This window comes from Caretta caretta, chromosome 2, assembly GCF_965140235.1.
Source record: "Caretta caretta isolate rCarCar2 chromosome 2, rCarCar1.hap1, whole genome shotgun sequence".
NCBI classification, from domain to species: Eukaryota; Metazoa; Chordata; order Testudines; family Cheloniidae; genus Caretta; species Caretta caretta.
Genome location: NC_134207.1, coordinates 125391831 through 125408651, shown reverse-complemented (window position 1 = coordinate 125408651; position 16821 = coordinate 125391831). Strand labels below are relative to the sequence as shown.

The window sequence follows — 16821 nt, the reverse complement described above, 5'->3', positions numbered from 1 at the left end:
TGCATACAAATAGGATTAATAGATTCAGTAGATCACAACCTTTACAGAGATATGTTACATGGCATATGTAGCATAAAACACATTCTAGTTATGTCATATATACATTCTTAAGCATATTTCCATAAATCCTTATGGGGGGCACCGTTACAACATACGCCTAAGCAAAACAAAGAAGGAAAGGGTTGACCCTCCACCTTTTCTCTCGGTAGGAACTGTAGAACTCCAATGGCAAGACAAAGCTCAAGATGACGGGTATAGGCCTGCTATAATCGAGTTGAAGAAAATGCCCACCTTATCGCATCCTCAGTTGTAACTTTTCTAGATAAGTGTGGTCCCAATAGTGTGGGTACTGCTGGCCAACAAAATTCTGGCTCATCCACTTCTCTGGGGACATTTCCTTCACCCAGGGGGTTCTGCTTCCCCACTCTTTGCTACTGCCCAAATATGTTGGAGCTTCCCAAGGGGAGACAGGTTGTCATTTGCCATTGTGTTGCTGGCTGCACTGTCTACACATCCAGTGGAGAATCCCAGGATAAGGACCGGCGAGACCCTCATTGGGACAAACATATTTAGTTTGTCCCAATCAGGACTAGAATGTAGCCCTGTCTATGTGCCAATAGAAAGGTACTAAGTCATACACACACACATTCACCCCTTGGACCACTGCATGGGCTCTCCATACTTTAGGTCCAGGTGTGCAGGGGTAAGGGACGCTGAGTGTCTACTTTCTCCCTCATTCTGGTGCAGGTGGGCAGGAAGCGGGTGAAGAATGGGTGGAACTTTGGCTTTGCCACCAAGGTGCCAATGTACTAGGCAGCAGAGTTGAGCCTGCTTTGGTACAGGGGAAAAGCAATATTTTGTTACTGGTAGAATCCAGCAGCGATTTTCTATGTCATTGGAGCAAGGTGAGCAGCAGCAAGGAAAGTGCAGCTCTGCATATTAGGAATTTATGTGGTATTTCCAGCTCTCAAACTAGGAACTGCTAGAGTGGGACCTTGGTTTCTGAAAAGCCTTAAGAAAGAGTCTCCCCCCCCCCCCTTTTCCTCCAAAAGATGCTGTTAGAAGGAAATATCTACCTTTTACCCCATGAAGACCTGGGCAAGGGAGCAGGGAGAAAGTGTGGACTGCCACATTATCTTGTCTGTGCAGACTGTTTACACAACCCTATTTGCATCTTCATAAGCCTTTCAAAAATGTTATATTAACATGCTAGCAACTCACGAATTTTCTGACACAATGGCATTTCACTGGAAAATGCTGATATGGCAATACTGAAATATTTTGGTTTCAATGAACTTTCAACAAAACTCAGGCAGGGTTCTGATGGGAACCTGCCTGGTTCCCTGCCACCTGGTCTGATGGGCTGCTGGGGAACCTAGGCTTCCAAGGTCCACAGCTCTGGGGAACCCCATCATGAATACTGCCTTAAGATGAGGACACCAAGGATTGGAGGGCTTCTACTTGTAGAAGCCTTCTTCTTTGTGTCCATGGTCTGCCCCCAACCCCTCCAGGCTGCTCCCAACTCTGGGGGACTCCCTGGGTTGCCCCAAACTCCCTGGGGCAGCCTGGGGGTACCCAAGTCATCGGGGGCAGAACGGAGAGTCCCTCAGAGGTGGGGCAGCACAAAGAGTTACTGTTTGTTGTTTGAAACTTTTTTTAAAAAAAGTTCAATTTCCTTTCCCTGGGAAATTTGAAAGTGTCTAGTTTTCATTCCAAATTGGAACTATTTTTTTCCAAAATATTGGAATTTTCCCCAGAATGGGAATTCTGAGTTTTGACCAACTTAATTATTATTTAAATCAATTTAATCTTTCCAGAACTAAGTGCCCTTAGAAGGACTGGACAACACGATAGAAAGTCATCAGCAAAAAACCCCCAGGACATTACAATATTATCTACATAACTGATGAGAGACCATAGAGGCCAAGGGAAATCTAGATGCATTTAGAGTTGGGATTAAATAAAATAAAAATTGTTACAAATTTGAAACTGAACCTCATTTTGATATTTTAAAATGGACAGTTAACTTCTGAAAAGCTTAGGCCCTGATTGTGTCAAATCTTATCCAGGTGAGTAACTTTGTGAAGTCACTGGTTTTATTCACATGCACAGTTATTCATGTGGATTAGTCTTTACAGGACTGGGGCCTTCTTTCTCCCCTCTTCATTCTCTCATACTTCAGCAATTCCAGATGGAATGGGGAGCAATAGATTTTAGGTCAGGGACTACTCTTGTGTAATTTCCCAGACAGTCATTCAACCTCTTGGGGTTTCAAAAAGATTCAGATCAACATGAAAAATTACTGGTATTTATCCAAAGCAAACTGAACCTTTTTCTCCTGAGACATATCTCGTGTTTGTGGGATATGATTGTTTGTTTTATGCTGAATTCAGGAGACTTGGGTTTGGAATCCTTATGGGTGTTCACCAGAGGAAAGACAGAACCACATCCCTTAGGCTCAAGGACATGAAATAATAGGTGAACCTCAAAAGGTTCAGAAGGTTCAGCTTGCTTTGGAGAAACACCTCACATTTCAGATGCTTTCCTTGGTCTATAGAACATTCCACCAGTCCTGGGGGTTCTGTGGCAGTGCCTTCTGTTTTTGCTTGGTAGGGGCCTGTTACTATATATATATATTTTCCCATTTGTACTATATGATGGTCTAACTCTAAGAAAACATCCCTTTCTTGAGCAGTGGAAAGGACAACATGAAAAAAAGTATGGTTTCATTTTAGTTGAGCCTGTGCTATCAGGGACTATGCCATTTGGGAGATAACCCTGTCTTTGTTCTTTGAGCTTCATCTGAAGAGGGCAAGATCACAGTATATTCTTGTGTGAGCTAAACTTGTGCAATCAGGGATTATATCATTGGGGAGCTGTCTGCCTGTCTCATTGGTACTTCACTGGAGCAGACTGAAGCAAAGTTACTGCCCTTAACAAATGTGTATATTTGGTTTTAGTTATTAAACTTGAGCTGGCATGTCAGAAGGACTTTGGAGATACTTGTTTTTGTTTTCTTCAGTGTTATAACATGTTAGGCACATCAAAATCATAGTGCTTGATTCTCCACTGTCTTTCATCTTATGGTGCCATTGCATCTGTGCAAAGCAGACTTGCAGCTTTAACGAAAGTCGAAAGGAGCAGTGGGTGATCAGCATATTTTAAAACTAGACCCAGTTGGATCAAAATGCTGAGATTTTACCCCAGCTGTGCACTCCCTCTATCCAGGTGCAAGTAAATAAACAAAGTGCAAGATAGAAAGGAAACCAGGCCTACCTTGAAAAGCTACTGGAAGTGTTAGTGTTATGCACCCCTTCTTTCTATCGTAGAGCTAACCCCAAAGGGTTAGTCTAAAATACACTGGACAAGAGCATAAGTGTAGAACGCAACAATGAGTTAGAAATGGAAGAACTGATTCAGATTAAATAAGGCAGTTCTCAAGCAATTAACCAAAAAAAAATTACCCAAATCTTTTTTGAGATTTTTAAAAGTTTGGTTAAACTAATTTGTCATTATTTTTCATTATTACGGGTCAGTATCCAAACAGAAATATCAAATTTCCAAGAGGCTGTACTTACAATATATTCAATCCAGTCAGAAGGAAGACATTTTAAAAGTTTCAAGAAAATAACCCTGTTCTCATTATATTTCCTCCCATATTTGCAGACCCAAGAAATTTGGGTAGATTGGATGAGCTTCTGTACTGTTTGGTGCTAACTGGCATATAACTGACACTGAATATTCTGAGGTTCTCATATTGCTCTTAATTAGACTAGTGGGAAACCAGACTTCCTGTTCCCGAGGAAATTGCAACATTTTGAAATTTATTTTTATTATGACTCACAGTGAAAAGCTGAAATTTTGAATTTTTTGTAATGTGCACATTCCAAAAAATCCAAATTGTATTCTGAATGATCAAAATGTTTTGTTTCAATAATATCTAAAAATTACAATGGAACATAAATTATTAAATACAGTTTATATATTATATAATAAATGTTGGGGTTTTTTTTATGAAGCAGAAAAGAATTTTATTTGTGTAACACTTACAAAGAATTACCAAAAATAATAAAGCAAAACTATGCAACAAACAAAAGCAGACGCAAGGTATAACACAGCAGCCTTCAGGAGGGAGAAGTGTTCAGGCTAGCCTGGGCCCAGAGCGGGGGGGCTTCCTCGACACTCATGGTCTTCCACCCCCTCGAGTTACCTAGTGCCACGCCCAGTTTCACTGATTATTCCTCTCCTGAGAGTGCCCGACAAGATGGGCACAGCTGCGGGGTGGGCGGGGGAGGAGAGTTGCTGGTACCCAGCATACCTGTAGCAGACTCCACAAAGAGATCAGGCTAACGCAGATCCACTTCTGAGTACTTAATTACCAAGGTGGCTGGGCAGCAGTTAATTAGCTAAGGAACACCTGAGTCTGATAAAGGATTATGAGGCCTCAGTCAAGAGGCTCCAGAACACAGAGAGGCAGTTACAGAAGAGAGGTAACTTCAGGAGAGCTGGTTAGAGAGCTAACCAGAAAAGGAGACCTAGGAAAGGTGATCCTGAAGGGAACAGATTCAGAAAGGGCTATGAGGACAAGGGCAAAGCCCTAGGAAAGCTCGATCCTAGGAAAAGGATCTTACCAGGAAGCAGCAAAAGTTCTGTATCATTGGATCCAGAGCTGCAAAGTCCAGGAAAGAAACCCTTCCCTGGGAAGCCTGACTCCAGAGGAGGATCCCAGGTCAAGATGGCCTTACTGGTGAAGAGCCTGGATGAAAGAGAAGAAGGGATTTGGGTGGGGGCAGGCTGACTAAGATTAATCCTACTCCTCCCACACCCCCACAGTAGGATGCGCAAGTTAAGACTTGTTGGCCTACTGTGTTTGGCCTTTGATGAAATAAACTAGACACCTGAAGGGGCACTGCTCACTGTATATAAGCATAACTGAATTTATTGATAACTCATAAGGGGAAACTGAGGCAGGGACACAACTGTGGTTCCAAGACAAGCCTCCAGGTGGAGCTCCAGGGGTAAGTGCTTGCCTGAACATGTCAAGTAAGCAACTTGACTGGCAAGTCCCACTCTTAACCTGGGGAGTGAGTGGGATTCTACACTATGCATCACGTTCATTGAATATTTGATGATATGACTCATTTCAACCTCTGGGCAGAAACTAACATTTGTGAAATCTACAAATGCTGAAATGAGCTCTTTTTTTTAACTAAACTACTATAATTATACTATCTCAGGCTGATAATATAATAACCACACTTCAACTCCATTAGGAAAACCCTTTCATTGTAACATCAAGATTAAGTTAAACTAAGTCAGCTGCTACAGAGGTTTGATTAAAAAAAGAACCCAGAAAGTGCTGGAAAGAAGTGTAGAGTCGCAGAGGAATTTGAGGTTGGTGGTTGTTGTTTTTGTTTCTGACATAAATAATTAGGAGGTTAACTTGGTTAGGTAACAGTCACAGTAAATGTAGTATCAATGCCACTATATAGGTGCTGGGGGAGAAAATCTTGTTCACAATGGCAGTATTTTAAGGTCCCACAGACTAGATATAGTTCTAATTATGAATAGCCCCTGCAAGGCCACTAAGGTGTAAGGAAGAAGCTTCTTCCAACCTCTTGTGGTCTGGGGAGTCGAGGGATGCCTAACTCCCATTCTGCTTCTGGATGCAGGACTCCAAAAAGGGGGGTGAGTTGGAGATAAGAACATGGCTTATGCTCCCTTCACCTCCTATCATTCAGCTGAGTGTGGCCAGTGCACTGGTGGGGAGCAATCTCTTCTATCCTAATAGAAAGAGAGGAGATTGCTTGCCCCTCATTCCCCACCTCCCACAACCATGCACCAGCTTGAAAGTAAGAGAGTACCTCTTGGGTTATGTCTGCGCTGCAGCGGGGAGCTTGTCTCCCAGCCTGGGTAGACAAACTCACAATAGCTCTGCTTGAGCTGTTGCACTAAAAATAGTTGTGTGGACAATGCAGCACTGGCAGAGGCTTGGGCTAGCCACTGAGGCCAATCCTGCCCAACCCCCTGGGTCTGAGTTAGTGTGAGTCTTTCTTCCTAGGCTGGGAGGCACACTCCTTGCTGCAGCGTAGACATAACCCAAGAGTGCTCCTCCTAAGGCAATGCAGCTCCACAATGACCCTTGTGCAATGCTGTGGCTTAAACTCTGGCTGCTCTACATTGTACTGAAGGTTTCAGGATGGTTCTGTAGACTCCTAAATGACTACATACATTGGGCCAGAGCGTTAGATAGTGTAAATGGGAATACCTCCACTGGCTTTAAGGAGCATACCAATTTACACCAACTGAGGATCTGGCCTGATGTTTTTAGCCACTGTATCTCACCTCTCTTGTATCTCAAATAAATTCTCATCTGAGCTATAAAGTGCAGAAGAAATGTGGAATAACTGCTCAGTTCCTTCCTTATTGATTAGAAAGCTAAATACCAAAGGTGGGATACTGACCCCCACTCCAGCCCCTGTGTGCCACTCCAGTGCTGTAGGTATACACAGTTTGCAATGGGCTGCGGGGAAATTCCCCTTGTGATATTGTATTGGGCTATAGGCAGGCCTGAGGAGAATGCTCTAATATAAAGTAGTCCCCAGAATAACTTAGGCTGTGTTGGGGGCTATTTTGAGTCCCAGACCAGGCCAAAAGGAAAAGGATTCAAAGGCAGGTGAAAGCCATGTTTGTGCTCTCCCTCTTCCCTGTTCCTTCCCTCCTGCACAACCCCCTGAACTGATTCTTCTCTGCTGTACTTTCTAAGGAACAGCACAGAATGTCCCCCTACAGATTGACAAACTTTTCAAGTGATTCTGATTATTTTCTGAAGTACAGCTGTGAAAAATGTGTTGTGAAAAAAAAAAAAATCATACCCAAAAGAATAACTATTTAAGACTGTCCTCAGTTCTGTTTTGGGTGTGAAATGGCAGTTGTGTTAATGTTGCTTTGCAGTTTAAAAAAACCACAACAGCCTTGAGTTTTTATGACCAAGCACAGAATAGCACTGCTACAGACTAGGGACCGAGTGGCTAGGCAGCAGTTCTGCAGAAAAGGATCTAGGACAAGTGGACAAGAAGCTGGATATGAGTCAACAGTATGCCCTTGTTTCCAAAAAGTCTAACAGCATTTTGGGCTGTATAAGTAGGAGCATTGACAGCAGATCGAGGGACGTGATTATTCCGCTCTATTCAGCATTGGTGAGGCCTCGTCTGGAGTACTGTGTCCAGTTTTGGGCCCCACACTACAAGAAGGATGTGGAAAAATTGGAAAGAGTCCAGCGGAGGGCAACAAAAATGACTGGGGGGCTGGAGCACATGACTTATGAGGAGAGGCTGAGGGAACTGGGATTGTTTAGTCTGTGGAAGAGAAGAATGAGGGGGGATTTGATAGCTGCTTTCAACTACCTGAAAGAGTGGAGGGGGGTCCAAAGAGGATAGATCTAGACTGTTCTCAGTGGTAGCAGATGACAGAATGAGGAGTAATGGTCTCAAATTGCAATGTGGGAAGTTTAGGTTGGATATTAGGAAAAAAACTTTCTCACTAGGAGGGTGGTGAAGCACTGGAATGGGTTACCTAGGGAGGTGGTGGATTCTCCTTCCTTAGAGGTTTTTAAGGTCAGGCTTGACAAATCCCTGGCTGGGATGATTTAGTTGTGGATTGGTCCTGCTTTGAGTAGGGGGTTGGACTAGATGACCTCCCGAGGTCCCTTCCAACCCTGATATTCTATGATTCTATGATTGCCTGAGCATGAATGTCATTGTTGATGGCATTCCCCACTGAGCAGAGGGGCCAGCACAAGTGCACTATTTCAGCATAGTTTTGAGGACTTAAGTGGTGCTTAGGCCTTCTGTATGGGTCCTCCACACTCAGGTGAATTTCACTCTCTTGATGGCTATGCCCACTGTGTGTTGGGAGTCACTCTTTAGGGAGTCACCCCCATATATATATATATATATATATATATATATATATTTCCTCCCATAACCCCCTTGTTTCTTCCTGCCCTGGTTCTCTTTCTTTTTCCAACATGTCTGGAAGGAAGGTTCAGGGCATATACACAAAATGGTGCCATTTCCTCATATAGTTGTTTGTGTTTTACCCAGTTTTGTGGTTATCTGTCTTGTTACTGCACTTCTTCTCACTTTAGGTTCTTCCTTCCCCTCTGGATATAAAGACACAGCTTTCTAACTGCCATTGCCTTTCCCACTCTCATTTAGTTGTCCCTATATTTAGGGATTTTTGTTTGTTTTGTAGCTTAGATTGCTTTTCTGTTTTCTTTGTCACCTTACACATTTGGAGTTACAGTGCTTCAAAACCACTTAGATTTTTTTTCAAGCTTATGTTTGATGTTGTGTGTCCTCTGACTTTGAACTTTTATAGGTTTGAGTTTTGAATCTTTGCAGGACTTTTTTTTATTTCTCTATATCACCTTTTCCCTTGTTCCATTTACAACTGCCCTCCTCGTTGGACATCATGTCTCATCTTGCCATATTCAGTTTTTCTCCTGCCAATCTACATATCTTCTTTCATCTCACTTACTTTGTTTGCTCATTAAGGTTGAACTCACCTGCCATTATATTCAGATCTAAAAATACCATGTCGGCAGTTTCACTAGCTCAAATAAAAAATATATAAAGGTTTACAATTATCATGCATTTAGAACAAAGTCTGATCATCTGATCAACAGCTGCAACCAAGAAGAAACTTATTACCACACTAAAATATTGTATTACTATTAGTAATTATATTCCTAGATGTATTACTAATACCAACTTCACAGAGGGACTGTGAAGACCAATTCATTAAAGCTATTTGAAATCCTTGGGTTTTATATATATATATATATATATATAATAAATTACAATTTAGTCTTGTTCATATATATATGAACAAGACTAAATTGTAATTGTCATATCAGAATAGACCAAATGTCCACATACTCCTTAGAGCCTGCCTCTGGATGGGTTCTAAGCAGTGGAGATCAAACCCGAGATCTGTGAATCTTAATATGTGAGCTTCTACTGTCTTAAAAAAAAAAATCCATGTTGCTTAGCCAAGGCTGTACCATCAATCTTAGATATCCTAGTCACCACTAGAGGGGGACAGAGTGCCACACCAAGTGGGCCTGGTTTTCACTCCAGGAGTAAGGTACATGTACTATACTGGAGTCAGATGAATTTTGAACCAATGAAAGTGTTTGTAAAAAGTGTTTCTTTGGGTTGAAATTTTCCAGATTTTTGATGGGAAAAAATAAACAAACAAAAATTGTTTGTTTTTATTTCAGTTTTTCTTTACAAATTTTCAGTTTGGGATTTTGGTTTCTTATTAATAAATAAAAAATGGGACATACAGAAAAATATAATTAAAAAAACCTGAAAAAATATATTTTTGACCAGCTCCACCCTTTATTTCTGTTTTACAGATAAGAAAACTGAGGTACAGAAATCAACTAACTTGCCCAAGATCACATAAGAAGTCTGTTGCACAGTGAGGAATAGTTCCCCGGTCTCTTGGTTCTCAGACTTAACCGCAAGACTGTATTTCCTCTGCTGAAGTATGTTTGAATAATATGTTTGTTCCACCTAATGGAGTCTTCCCATTCATTTTGATATATTGCCATAGAGGAAATTTGGGCTAAGCAACCAAGTCAGACTTATAGTGCATGTGTCCATTATTATTTTAAAATGTGATTTTTCTTTAATGAACAATGCTGAACTCCTGCTATTACAAAAGCACTGGACATTGAATTCTTATATTCATCCATGGGCTTAGTGCAGCCTGCAGGCAGTTTCAGTACATCTCTATTCCGCTCATGATTCAAATCTGATCTATAGAGATTGTCTTCTTTGTTTCAGTGAGAGATAATTCAATCTACACTGTTGAGCTGGACAGAGAAATGTGGTCAGTTACATATGGAATTTTGTGCTATTCAATTCTGTTCACTAGGGAATTGGATAAAACTACAAATTTCAATCCCTTTAGAAATCTATAACACCTCAAAAATTGGCCTGGAGTCCAAAGCTTCATGCAACAAGCTAAACTAGCTCGCTCCTCTATTGCAAACAGTTTGCATTGGTGAGTTTTAATACATTTATTTATATAAAGATAAGGGGTCAGATCCTCTGCAGGTGTAAATTGGCATAATTCCAATGATCTCACAGTGCATGGAGATACCACCAACGTCCAGTCTGCTACTAGTTTATTGTTCTTTATGTGTTCAGAACTCATACGTTTCTGTTAGTTTGCAGATTGTCTCTGTTCTTATTGTAGCAACTGTGCAGGGTCTGGATTTTTTTTTTTTTTTGACAATTTTTATAGAAAAGTAGAAGATGGATTGTTTAATATTTTTCTCCTCTTATGGATGTTATAGCAACCAAAAAAGAGAGAGAACTAGGTAGAGACATATCGTTGGGATAAGGAGTATCAGTCAGAAATGTCTGCTTTGCTCATTGTGTTTTAACTACAAACAAACCAGGCCTCTTGTTACACTCAGCTGTGGCATCGATAAATGAATACATTCCTGGGTAAATGCAACTGAACCTAGAAACTTCTGATCAGAATGGAAGAGAAAGTCTGTTGTCAAAATGAAAAGCAAGAAAAGAAAACCCTTTCCTCTGCTGAACAATTAATGCCTCTACAATCAGTAACCAAGAGACAGTTGCAAATGACAGATTAAAGTAAATTACTAGACCCTGACCAAAAACAAAGTTAAACTTTCACCTTTCATGCACAACCCCCCTTACATGCAAGTGTTTGGCTTGAGTCAGATGTTTCATGGTTCAGCCCAAGGGTATGCATTGTAGTTCTTTCTTCTTTAATTATTGTAGTATCCGTTTAATGATTCTGTGAATAAGAAAGCTTTTGTCTTGCTTATCTTCCCCAAGATAACTGGCATATTGTCTTCCTTCTCCTGTTTATCCTAAGCAGAAAAGGGGGGACTTCATGTGTAAAGTGCATGACACTTTCCTTCTTTGATCTGATTCCAGTGTACAGAACTAGTTAGGATGGAAGTGAAACCACTCAAGTGCACTGTACTAACCAAATAACAGCTTCAGCTTCTGCAGATGGGGGTGGGGGGTGGGAGAAGAGGGTGAATCAATAGACTTTTTTAGTTTTCATTGTTCTCCTCCATCTTTGCCATTTAAATCTAGTTGTTGCTTTTTTCTTATCTTCCAAATATTATGAGCATCTCATATTTTGAGATTACTTCCTGAAAACTCAAGTTTCTTTGTGCTGGCTGTGAACATTCTCTCTTTCCATCAGCCAAAGCTTTTTAATGTTTAATGCACCCAATTGCATGTGTTTTGGGAGCAGCTCAGGAATCTTGTACAAATCCTCATTTTCACCAGTGGTAGAATTTTATTTTATTTATTTACTTGGTATTCCTTTAAGGAGATTGACATGACAAACCATTTAAATATAATAACAGGTGAGTGACTCCTAGTGAGGAAAAAAAAATAAAAAAAAATGTGGAAAATACCATATCATATATACAGGGTAGAGAGAGCAGAGATGCTGATTTGCCTCTGTTACAACACCTTTTTTTTTTAAATTGCTGGGAAAATATAAGGCTTTGTAAAACAGCAGTAACTTTAAGATCTTGGTCTGTGCAGTCATGATATCTGAGTAATTTTTCAGCCATATTGTCTAGCAGTTCATTTTTGTCCAGTACAAATGGGCAATAGGATTTGTACACTTAGAAATATATATATAGTTTTTATTAAACTAAAACTAGAGATGGGCCTGAGGAAATACCTCAGACTTGAGCACCCCAGATCCAAATTTAGTATAACAAACTGTGGCCACATACAGACATTATGGTGGATAGATTAGCGGGGATCAGAACCAAGACCTTCAGCATGAAAAGCAACATCTACAATGTTAGCTAAAGCAGCACTTCTTTAGCTCTCTAGAAAGTATAGGTTCTTATAGTCATTGGGCCTAGCCACTAGATGGAAACATGATGCAGTGTGTTAAGCTGGCATATTACTTAAGCATTTTAGGCCACCTCTAAGTCATTTGCTGTAGATGAAATGAATTTACAGAAAACTTATGCTGAGCATCATGACACGATGCATTTGAACGTTAGAAAACATTTTTCTCCTTTTGAATTAAATATTTTTTCTCAAAAATAAACCACAAATAAGACAATTCATATGCTGATATTTGTATATATGTGCAGGGAGTAAATAGAAAAAAAAATAAAGAAAGCACAAATACATAAGGGGAAAAGTAAGGTAAAACTAGAATTGTCTGAAATGTTCCCCATAAAGCTCAAAACTCACATAGTTTCAGGTATCTTCATAAACTCAAACAATGGTTGTCAAAAGATTTACTACAATTTGCATACATTTTGATGAACCTGAGCTAATTTATGGTTTTGCAACAAAGGCACAGAAACTACATTGGTTTTTGTACAGTTTCTCAGTGTGAAAGTTGGTCATTTTGACTGAGTTTTGATTCAAGGCTTTAGGTTAACTTCATCTTGAAATTCAAAACAAAGCCTGGGGTTGCAAACCCATTCAGACTGCAATCAAAGAGCGGTTGAAACAAACTCCCAGAGAGTGAAACTGTTGAGCGGCATGTAGTTCTCCTTAAAACCCAACCAGAGGAGAAAGGGAAAAGAAACAATGGGTTTGTGGATATAAATGCTGTCTGGCCAATTTGAGGTGCTTTATTTCTAAGCAATGGCCTTGATCCTGCAAAGAAAGTGCTTTGAAGCAAACGAAGGTCTGTGTGGGCAGAGGGATCTGCTCACAGGTATGAGATTGCATGATTTGAGTCAAAACTACTATACCACAGGACATTCAATATTAGATCAGAAAATTAGCTCCTGTGCCCTGAGTCGAAGCCCTATCTCCAACCTCATTCTTCTCCCATTTCTCCATTTAGCTGCCTTTCCTATAGGAATGATTGAGAGTATTTGCATAGTTACTATGCAAGGTACTAGTCAGCATGACTGAGGGAGGCAGAATATGGCATCAGCATTATACCTTTGATCAGAGGTATGTGGAACACAGGCCAATAGCCAGGTGAAGAAAGTGTGGGTTATACACAGGAGGGCTTGGGGTCCTCCCCGGGAAAATTCTGAAGCGTCAAAATCAAGGTCCTAACTTTAGAATATGTAGACCATGATTTTCATCTAATAAAGCCAAAAACCAAAAGGGAAAGCCTGTCTGATTTTCATTTGGATTTCTAGAATAACACAGCAAATAAATTACCATGCATCAAAAAGCCTGGGCTAGCAAAAGCAGTCGTGTCATTCTCAGATACACAAAAAAGACAGTGTTCTCCCTTGGCAATATAGTGGTAGCCTGCACAGCCGAACAACAGTTATTTCCCTTGATGGGTTCCAGTAACATTCCCAACCTCAGACTTGCCCTTTTAAGGGCCTTCATTTTCCTAACCTGTCTCTCCGGGTTTGGCCCTTTAAATTTGGCAGATCCCAGCAGCTGCAGCCCTAAAGTGGCCATTTTGCAACTGGCTGCTGCTTGCTGCATCTTCCTCTTTCCCTTTCCAGTTAGGTAAGTATTCTTATCACCATATTTTCCCCTTTCCTATGCTGAAGGAACGTGGTAGCTCTTATTCCTTCAAATATTAAAGAGAGTTGATAGTATTGTGTAGTTCTGTGATTGGGGGATGCTATAGTATGCTGTTTCCTGTAGTAATGACATAGGCTTGTTACTAGCACTGTAAATGGCTTGTGGGTGTCTCCCTTGTCAGGAGATACTACATTGCTACTAACATGTTACCACTGTAGCTGTGTGGCACTTGCCCTTCATTTTATGTTTGTAGGGAGGCGTACTGGATGAGAAGAGTTCAGTCCCTGAGTACAGGATGAAAAAGCGTAATATATTTGCTGTGGTTAGCACATACAGAAGAGACCTTGCTCACGGCCTACTCTTGCGCCCATTGAAATCAATGGCAGAACTTGAGTGGTGCCAGATCAAGCCCTTGGAGAGCTGGTAAATGCAACCTAACATGTGCCAACTTTTCAAATGGAAAGTAGGAATGATCTCCAAAAAACAGAAGTAGCTGTGAATGGTGAGAGCATGTCTCCCCTTTGCTATCTACCTTCTTTTTGTCTGCAATTGGGAAATTCATTTCCTCATTCCCTTCCTCCCTCCCCCTCCCCACAAAAAAAATAGCCAAACAGGCACTACATCTTAGATTTAAAATGTTGCAAATCCTCTTATCCACCCACGCTCCCAAAAGGGGGAAAAAACTTTTTATACCTAATAGTAACAGATAGTCTTGTCCTCCTGGTAACTTTATTTTTTCCTACTTTCTCTTCTTATCCTCTGCTTTTCTCTTCGTTTCTTGCTGCATCTTCATTAATTTTTGGTTTCTGATTTTCCTTACATTAACTTCTCAATAATTTTTGAGCGCGTGTAGAAAGAGATTAATAAAACTGGGACTTTTCAGCTTGGAAAAGAGACAACTAAGGGGGATACGACTGAGGTCTATAAAATCATGACTGGTGTGGAGAAAGTAAATAAGGAAGTGTTATTTACTCATAATACAAGAACTAGGGGGCACAAAGTGAAATTAATAGGCAGCAGGTTTGAAACAAATAAAAGGAAGTATTTCTTCACACAACACACAGTCAATCTGTGGAACTCTTTGCCAGAGCATGTTGTGAAGGCCAAGACTATAACAGGGTTCAAAAAAGAACTAGATACATTCATGGAGGAGAGGTCCATCAATGGCTATTAGCCAGGGATGGTGTCCCTAGCCTCTGTTTGGCAAAAGCTGGGAATGAGCGACAGGGAATGGATCAGTTGATGATTACCTGTTCTGTTCATTCCCTCTGGGGCACCTGGCATTGGCCACCCTTGGAAGACAGGATACTGGGTGGATTGAGCTTTGGCCTGACCCAGTATGGCTGTTCTTGTGTGTGTGTGTGTGTGTGTGTGTACATATATATATATTTACCCAGAGAGAGAGAGAGAGAGACTGTGTGTGTGTATATATATATGTATGTATATACACTCAAACACACACACATGCACGCAGACACACATTCTCTTTCTCATCTTCATGTCTAACACCATTGGTCCCCTCTCCACACTAAATACAACCTTCTCTGCTGTTGAATCTATTGGTAATGGGGTAACATTAGGGGACCTACTTACCCTCAAACTATGGGTGATGAGAGTGTTTAGGTGGGTGAGTGCATTAAAACAATTTTGAGGGTTTCACTTCTCAAATGCTAGTTTGGGTTATTAGACAACTGTACGACTTTAGTTGCTCATCTTCTACCCATAATTGCCATCAGGTGATCCAGACTGCTTTCTTGTTCAGATAACTAATCCATAATACAGGGAATCATGCCCAATAATTGAAAAATATATACTAAGGACAAATTGCTATTTGCCTTACTCAGGTTGGCTTTAAACTTTCAGAAACCAGAAAGGACAGTGTCTGGTTTGATGGTAAAGTATCAGACTTAAACCCTAAGAAATTAAATGTAGAAATAACCTCTTAGGTCATTCTGTCTATTGCTAGCACAGTTAGTAGTTCCCTATAAAATAGGGAGGTAGTAGGTAGTTCCCTGTAAAATATTCTTAAGTGTTTACTAGTCTACTTTTAAATACTTGAGAAACTGAGTTTTTACCCTATGTTGAGGATGACTGTTGTAGAATAATTTGCTACTGTGTTTCAATTTGTATTGCACCTTTCAGAAGATTCAGAATGCTTTACACAGTTACAAAGTACAACTAAATACATAGAGATCGTTCAGTTTTACTCACCACTGGAATATAGTCAGCTGTGGAGAGGATGAGGCAATGGACTTCACTGTTAGGAGACAGGTCCTGAAAGCTACAGTTCTACATTGGTTTGTTTCATTACATGGGACAATCAGAATATTCCTTCTCCCTCCTGGCTATTTTTTTTTTTTTAACTCTTCAGATACTTGCAAAAATATAGAACACTTAAGCAATAAAAAAGGGGTGGGACTGGGAAGAGAGAGGAAAAATTCTTAAGGTTTGGATGAATAAATAAACTTTTGAAACTTAGCTAAAGTTTTCAGAATTTATACATTTTATACAACATCAATCAGAAGAGTAACTATGGTATTCATGAAGACCAGGACCATTCAGTGCAATAAATATATGAAGAATACTGGGATTCCTGAGAATTGCAGCGGATCTGTTTTATGTTTAACAGGGGCTGGGTTTTAGCAATGACATTTAACCTGTGGACTCAGTAAAAAGGTTAAATATTTGTTAACCAATCCTTTGAGGTTGCTTTTGTACTTGGCACTTCGCTGGATTAAATCCTTAGACAGTTACAGAGCCAATGGGAAAATATTGTCCCTTTATTAACAGAGAAATGTTTCAGTATCTATCAAAAACTACAATCTACTTATTATACACATCAGAGCTCAAAATTAGCTCAGATCACTGAGCCTAAAGTTCTTAGCACTATGGAGTCCTTTAAAATGACCTAAGTACACTCAGTTAAAATGGTCCTGTGTTAACCTGTTCTGTGGCCAGAACATAACATAACACCATCAACACTGTGAGATCTTCCAGCCACAAGTCATTTGCTTCTAAAGGAAACAGCAAGACACAAAAACATCCCATTACAAGATCAGCATGAAAATCACATTCAATCTCCCAGCACATACAGATTACATGAAGGTTACCAAAGTGCATGTTATCATTTTTCATATGCAAGGAGCAGTCATATACATTTGTTTTGAATTACTTTTCTTTTAGATTATGGGGGGAAAGGGAGGACAAAAGTCGCGTACTGAGAGAGCACAGTGTGCGTTGTCTTTGTAACTTTCTGCATCATTTTCCCTTACAAAAT

General features: G+C 40.3%; 1 long non-coding RNA gene across 4 annotated transcripts in view; it reads right to left on the bottom strand.

Moving 5' to 3' along the window:
• Positions 1–16073, bottom strand: part of LOC125632044 (uncharacterized) — a 73730-nt gene extending 57657 nt beyond the window's left edge. For all 4 annotated transcript variants that reach the window (XR_012667060.1, XR_012667059.1, XR_007355155.2 and 1 more), the window contains exon 1: positions 15756–16073. This is a non-coding gene — a long non-coding RNA (uncharacterized LOC125632044). The remainder of the gene's footprint in view (positions 1–15755) is intronic.
• Positions 16074–16821: the final 748 nt, after the last annotated feature.